The sequence below is a fragment of the Chrysochloris asiatica genome, unplaced genomic scaffold (assembly GCF_000296735.1).
Source record: "Chrysochloris asiatica unplaced genomic scaffold, ChrAsi1.0 scaffold00093, whole genome shotgun sequence".
NCBI lineage: Eukaryota > Metazoa > Chordata > Mammalia > Afrosoricida > Chrysochloridae > Chrysochloris > Chrysochloris asiatica.
The window spans coordinates 1162485-1170767 of NW_006408611.1; the positions used below are offsets into that span (position 1 = coordinate 1162485).

Genomic DNA, 8283 nt, shown 5'->3' on the forward strand with positions numbered 1-8283 from the left:
CTCCCGTAAAGATTTACACCCTCGGAAACCCTGTACAGGGTCGCTATGGGTCGGAACCGACTCGACGGCACTTAACAACAACAACAACAATGTATAAAGAGCATGGAAATTTGAAAGTGTCTGTAAGTATTAATAAGGGGCTTGATAAGCACATGGTGATATTAAACACATATTTTCTTGAATAGTTACTGCATTCCCATTTAAATGTAGACTTCAGGGATCAAACAGATATTGCTAGATTAGATCCATTAATGCTAAGCAAATAAAAGATATTAGAGCTTTCTTTAAAAGTCTCCCTAATGTAATTTCATTAGATAAAAATTATCTTGATCCTTCCAACCTAAACAGGACATCTATACTAAAATCTCTTGGTGTGGCACCATGTGTTAAAACACTGAATTGCAAGGTAGGATTGAATCACACGGTCAGTGATTCAAGCTCACCAGTTACTCCTTGGAAACCCTATGCAGGGTCACTATGAGTTGCAACTGACTCTGTGGCACTCAACAACAACAACAACATACCTTTAAGTGTTATTTCTTATCATTTATCACAATTTATTACTTCATGTTTATCTGTTATTCTTCAACATCATTTCCCTAATTAATTAGGCTGTAAACTCCATAAGGACAAGTATTATATCTGTTTTATTCATTAGCATAGCTAAGAATTGAATGTTGCTGTTGGTAAGTGTTGTCTAGTGGGTTTCGACTCATAACAACCATGTATAGCGTTTCCAAGGAGCAGCTGGTGAGTTTGAACCATCAATCTTGTGGTTCACACTGACCTTGAGATCCGGTGCTTTATCCTACTGTGCCACACCAGGGCTCCAAGAACATAATAGGTGTCCCATAAATGTTATTAAATGAAAACATAAATGACTATATATTATAAATATAGAGCTGTAGGATAAACATTGGACTCCAAATCACAAGATTAGCAGTTCAAACCCACCAGCTGCTCTTTGGAAACCCTATACAAGGTCACTGTGAGTTGGAATCAACTTGATGCCATTTAACAACAACAAGTGTGGCATGGTACAATAAGCATTGGACTGCTAATCATAAGTTTGGTGATTGAAGCCTACCAGCAGCTTGGAAATCTTTTACAGGGTCACTATGAATTGAAAACACCTTGATGGCACTTAAAAATAACAGCATCATAGTATAAAAAGTATACCTGCTGCCACTGAGTTGATTTCAATTCATAAAGACCTTAGAGGATAGAGTAGCTCCACAGGGTTTTTGAAGCTGTCTATCATTACAAAGGTGAACTGCATCATCTCTTTTCTGATGAAGATATGTTGAATCACCAACCTTTCCATCAGCAGCGTAACACCGAAACCACTGCACCATCATCATTATTTTGCACTCACTACCTGCCAGTACTGAAAAAAAAACATATCTCATTTAATCCTCAACCTACCCTCTAAGATAATTATCAGTATCATACTTTTTATAGATGAGGCAACTTAAGTTCAGAAAATTTAAGTAAATTGCATAAGGCAAAGTGATAATTTTCACCCCAAATCTCTCTTCCTTTTGAACTATACTTCATTGGTTCCTTCTTTCTCTCCTTTATTTTTCCTTCCTTTCTTCTTTATTCCTTAATCCTTTTTCTCTTTCTTTTTACCAAAAATATTAACACAAACAGAAAAGTGTATATAGCATGTTTATACAGTTGAAGAACATTCAGAAATACTTATGATGCTACTACTGAGATTAAGATTGTCGTTGTTAAGTGCTGTTGAGTCAATTCCAACCCATAGCAACCCTGTATAGGGTTTCAGAAGAGCAGTTGGTGAGCTTGAACCACTGACCTTACAGTTCAAATGACTTTGCAGTCTGACACATTAGCCCACAGCACCACTCCACCAAGATTAAGACTAGTCTGTTTTAAACGTCCTACTCTAATAATGTGGAGGGTCAGAGAATAAGAGGAAGACCCCCAGTGAGATGAATTGGCAAAGTGGCAATATCAATGGGCTCAAGTGTGGCAATAATTGTGTGAAGTTGGCCCAGAACAGGCAGTGTTTCATTCTGTTGTGCATAGGATCTCTGTGAGTTGGTACCGACACGATGGAACCTAACAACAATAACAACTCTCTAACAAAATTTATTTCCTTTCTTCATGCTTTTGTCATATATGCAATTTCTTAAACAATTTATTTTGTTCTGACTAATTTTGAACACTCTTATTGTTGTTGATGTTATGTGCCATGGAGTCAGTTCCGACTCATAGAGACCCTGTACAGGATTTCCAAGGCTGTAAAGCCTCATCTTTCTCCCATGGAACGTCTGGTAGTTTTGAACTGGTGATCTTGAAGTTAGCAGCCCAATCGTAACCACTACACTTCTAGATCTCGTTACTACGAGAGCATAGTGGTTACGAATCGGGCTGCCAACCTCAAGGTCAGCAATTCGAAACTACAAGCTGTTCCACGGTACTTACCAGCAATAACAACTTTTTATGTTACTTATACTTTTCACTCAACAATGCTTTTGTGACTGTTTTATGTTGTTGTCAGCTGTTGTTGAGTCCTCTCTGACTCACAGCGACACTATGCACAACAGAATGAAACATTGCCTTACCCTACACAACAAATGAAACACAACTGATACACTTGACTACACTGGTGCTCCAACTGTGCCAAATTTGTCTCATTGGCACTCTTGCTCTATTTCGCTGACCCTCCATGATAGTTTAATAATTTAGCTACAATGCACAAAGTACTCAATTAAAAGACTGTATTACAATTACACAATTTTATTGTTGGTGACCACCATTTGTCTGTCAGTTTGTAGTAGCATGGTAATTTGTGTGTTGCTGTGATGCAATGCTGGAGCATATGTCACTGGTATTTTAACTACCAGCAAGGTCACCCATGGGAGACAGGTTTTGGCAGAGCTTCCAGGCTAAGGTAGACGAAGAAGGAAAGGCAGACTACTTCTGAATGTTTAGGCACTGAAAACCATAAGAATAGTAGTGGAACACTGTCAGATATAATTGCAAAAGATGAAAACATTGTAAATAGCAGCAAAATTTTGTTAGAAATAATATCAGAAGATGAGTCTCTTAGGTTGGAAGGCACTCAAAATATGACTGGGGAAGAGCTTCCTTCTCAAAGTAGAGTTGACCATAATGGAGTAAAGTTCAGGACCTTCATTTGTCAAAGGGGCACAACTCAAAATGATAACAAACAACTACAAACACCTGTTAATATTCAGTACAAAGAATGTACAAAGTATGAATCTAGGAAAATTAAAAGCTGTTAAAAATGGAAGGGAATACATAAAGATTGATATCATAGGTATTAGTGAGCAGACCTGGTCTGGTATTTGGTCAAAGTTTACTATGCTGTAATGATAGATTAAATAGGAATGGTATCACATTCATCATCAAAAAGATCATTTCAAAATTTATCTTGAAGCACAATGCTGTCTGTGATAGCATCTTATCCATATGTCTACAAGGAAACCCAGTGAATACCACTATTATTCAAATTTATGCACAACCCTTAAAATCAGTTAGAATGAAATTGAATAATTTTGACCTTGATAGTACTGGTGATTGTAATGCAAAAGTTGGAAGTATAGAGAATTACCAGTGATTGAAAAATATGGCTTTGGTGATAGAAATGATGCTAAAGATGGCATTATAGAATTTTGCAAGAGCAAGGATTTATTCACTGTAAATACATTTTTGAGCAACATAAGAATCATACACATACACATGGACCAAGTTGACCACAACTATGGGAAAAGAAAAATATGATACTGTGGGAAACCTCAATATTGTCAGCCAAAATATTAGCAGTATCAAACTATGGAACATACAATCAACTGTTCATATACAAACTAAGGCAAAAACTGCCCAAAATTAAAAGAAGTGCTTTAAAATCAAAGTATGAACTTGAATTTACCATACCTGAATTTAGAGACAATCACAAGAATAGAACTGATGCATTAGACACAAATGACTGAAGACCAGATAAGTTGTGGAATGACATTTAAGAACTTAATACATAAAGCAGGAGGTCATGAAAAAGACATAAAAGAAAGTGAAGAACAAACTGAATGTTGGAAGAGACTCTGAAACTTGCTATTGAATGTAGAGAAGCTGTAGCAAATGGAAGAAATAAGGAAGTAAAAGAGCTGAATAAATTTTCAAAGGGCAGCTCGAGAAGACAAAGTCAAGTATTATAATGAAATGTGCAAAGACCTGAAGTTAGAAAACCAAAAGGGAAAAACATGCTTAGCATTGCTTAAACTGAAAGAATTGAAGAAAAAGTTAGTATCAATTTGTAACATTTGAAGAATTCTATGGGAAAAATATTGAATGATGAAGAAAGCATCAAAGGATGATTGAAGAGTGTGAGGGAATAATGCAGTGGACTAAGTAGAAAGGCTGTACAGACTCTCTATAATAAAGATACAAAAAAGCAAACAAAAAAGATGCAAATTGTAATCCTGGAATTCTGAACTTCTGATAATGGGATAGTTAAGTTGTTGAATGCTTGCTAAGATAGAAAGCTCAACAGACACAGAAAAGAGAGAGAGAGAGAGACTGGTTACCTGTGCCAACTGACCAGATGTGGTATGGCCATCTTAATTTTTGTGACTTCAGAGGCAACAAAAAATATTGGCACTGCAGACACATACTGGTGGCTCACAGAGAAAGAGGCATGGAATTTTTCTTGTTCCCTATAATCCCCTGGTGACCACTGGCAAGACCTGCCCTCACGCACTATACCCACAGGAAAGCTCCCCTTCTCCTAGCAGTCAGAGCCACACAGAGGTGAGTGCCGCCATTGTGAACCCAATAAAAGATTCTATATACGTTAGTCCATTAGTGCTGGTCCTGTTTCAAATCTGCAGTGCCAGCCCCAGTGAGCTCTGGAATAGTATACTTTAGAAAAAGCAGCTGAACAAATGCATTGGGAAGGGGAAAAAAAAAAAAAAAAAAAAACAGAAAGGAAACTGGTGATCTATACCAACAGCCAGGTGCAACTTGACCATCTTGTACTTTTATGGGCAGCTTTGAAGGCAAGAGGCAATAAATGGCACAGAGGTATACTGTTTATTGGTGGAGGGAAAAGTGTAATTTTTTTCTTGTACCTCCCTCCTATGACCCTGGTGACCAGGGTGTGACCAGCCTCCACCTGAATAAACTCTGAGGAAAATTCCTGCTGTCTGGATGGTCAGAACCACACCAAACAAAATGGGGAGCTAGCAGCATCAATCTCGGCACCTGGAATAAGGCATGACCTGGTCCAGACCTGTGATGCTGGTTCTGGCCTACATTAGATTAACAAGAACTCTTACACTTGACTGCCCTATGGGACAGAAAATATCCCTTGCACCCCCAACTGCTTTGAAATCTGCATGACAACACTTAGCCCTGCATATTTTCATCTAGGGTTAAGAGTATTATCATCTCATCCCTTGCACACTCACAAGGCAAAGTCCTTGGCTGGCAGGACACCACAGGATTTTCTTCTGTCTGCGCCTGGCATCTGTCTTGGTTTTTCCTTTCATCATTTTCCTTCCTTCCTTCCTTCCTTCCTTCCTTCCTTCCTTCCTTCCTTCCTCCCTCCCTCCCTGCTACTCTTTCCCTTTTACCCATTTCTCTTTTTTATTGTTTTTAATTATTTTTATTTTCTGTTATTTTTTTTTCCTCTCCCTTTTTTCACATTGGATCATTTACAACACCAGCCAAATCCATCCTAAATAGAACTTCACAAAGAGTGAACAGAGAATGGTATAAAAGTTCATTCACTAAATATGAGTACTCTTTGGAACCATGGAAAGATTTTGGCGCTGTGGGATAAAGCACTGGACCGCAAGGTCAGTTTGAACAAGGTCGGCGGTTCAAACCAACCACCAGCTCCTTGGAAACCCTATACAGACTCTCTGAGTCGCAACGACGTGATGGCACTTAACATGGAGTTCTGTGCGATACTCACTGGATTGCTAACCTCAAGGTCGGCGGTTCAAACTCACCAGCCGTTCCTCGACTGGACAGCACTTAACGCCACCTCCTGGTGTGCTGCGGGTTAATGCTCTGGACTGCAAAATCTGTTTGAACCGCAAGGTTGGCGGTTCAAGCTCACCAGCCACTCCCTGGAAGCCCTATACAGGGTCGCTATGTGTCGTAACTGACTCGAAGGCACTTAATAACCTTCCACCTCCTTTTTGTTCTGACTCCGAAGATAACCTGTTCTAAGTATCTCCAGTCTTCATGAGTCTGAATCGACTCCACGGCAAGTTGCTTTTTTTTTAATTTAATGTGTCAGATTTAGAAATCACACTACATTTCCTGGGAGCACCTGCAGCCCAAGCTCTTTCCTTTGTGACGCAATGTTTATCTCAGTGGACGGCGGACGGAAAAGGACAATGGTTTACATGTCAGCGGATAAACGCGCTCCCCTTACCTCTTGAACCTTTAACTAGATACAGTTGTGAGACTTTACTGAGGTGCTAAGACGCAAAGGAGGATCGGGGGCCTATAGAGCTACAATGATGCCTCACCGGGGCCTAGTGGCTGGTCCAGACTTTGAATTTTTTCAGCGTCGCTCTTTCACTCCGGCAGAAGTGGCCCAACACAACCGACCCGAGGACCTCTGGGTGTCTTACCTGGGCTACGTGTATGATTTGACGCCCTTGGCACAGGAGTACAAAGGGGACCTGCTGCTAAAACCCATCGTTGAAGTTGCAGGCCAGGACATCAGTCACTGGTTTGACCCAAAGACTAGAGACATCCGCAAGCACATAGATCCTCTGACTGGAACTCTGAGGTACTGCACCCCGCGGGGCCGCTTCGTGCATGTCCCTCCTCAGCTACCCCGGTCAGACTGGGCCAATGATTTTGGGAAGCCCTGGTGGCAGGGATCTCGTTATGAGGTAGGACGACTGTCTGCGAAGACTCGGCACATCCGCATCATTAACACGCTCACTTCGCAGGAGCACACACTGGAGGTGGGATCCTTGGAATCAATGTGGGAAATCCTACACCGCTACCTACCCTATAATGCACATGCTGCCAGCTACACATGGAGATATGAAGGGAAGAACCTGAAAATGGACAGTACCCTGGAAGAGAATGGAATCTGTGATGAAGATGAAGAATTTGACTGGCTCAATATGGACAGTGCACTCTACACACCAGCATTACTGCTCTATTTCAATGATGACCTCACTGAGCTATAAGAAAGATTTGTATGCTTACATACATTTAAGACATACTTTAGTTTGTCACCCATTCTTCCTAGTCTGTCTTTGTTTTGTAGCTCATCTAAAACCTGTCCACCATGGGTGACCCTGCTGGTTATTTAAAACACCGGTGGTATAGCCCTCAGAATCACAGAATCACAGAATCCGGACTGTGTCTGGAGGAAACAGTCGCTGGAGAAGGATGTCATGCTGGGTAAGGTGGAGGGTCAGAGAAAAAGAGAAAGACCCATAACGAGATGGATCAGCCAGGTGGCATCATTGATGGACTCGGGGGTGGCAGCGGTAGTGAGGTTGGCCCAGGATCGGACATTGTTTCATTCTGCTGTGCATGGGGTCGCTATGAGTCGGTTCCAACTCGATGGCACCTGACAACAACAACAACAGGATAGTATTTGACAACTGAAACCCCATGGAAAGAAAGGAAGTGAATAGTTACAAGTTAATTCAAACTAGATATGATGTTAGGTGTTTTATACATCCTCTTTCATACAACTACCCATTAAGGTGGATACTATTACCACTATTTTACAGATGTCTTCTGAGGCTTAGAAATATTTAATAGCACAAAGCCACACTAGTTAGTAACTAGCAGAGTTAAAATATAAACCCAAATCTAACTCCAAAGCCCTTGTTCTCATTCTAAAGGGAATGCCTCAAATTCTAGTTCATGGTAACATTTGTAACCATGGCTCTCAGACCAAGTGTTTGGGATGTGGATTTGTCCTAGGCCAGTTGCACAATGAGGCATTGTTAGTAGTCAGTTAGTTACTCATTCTTTCTGCAGTTAACAGTATTTAGAAGGCAGCTAGCAGAGTTTTCCAGTGGCAGATAAGAATCAGGGAAGGATGTTAGCTAACCAGTAACTATTGAGGCTAATTCCTGATTAATCCCACAGCAAAATTTTCTTCTGATTTTCTGAGGCAAAGAGGTATTTTACTCCTGGAAAAAAACACAGAGTCGAGGAAGGGCCTGGAGATTGGGGTGCTTTGGATGTGAGAGCAATATGAGACAATTAGTTGAGTAAATTCAGGATGAATCCCTGCTACCAAAA

At 40.5% G+C, this 8283-nt stretch overlaps 1 pseudogene; it reads left to right on the forward strand.

Moving 5' to 3' along the window:
* The first annotated feature begins 6521 nt into the window (after positions 1 to 6521).
* Positions 6522 to 7208, forward strand: LOC102836968 (annotated as a pseudogene).
* The last annotated feature ends 1075 nt before the right edge of the window (positions 7209 to 8283 follow it).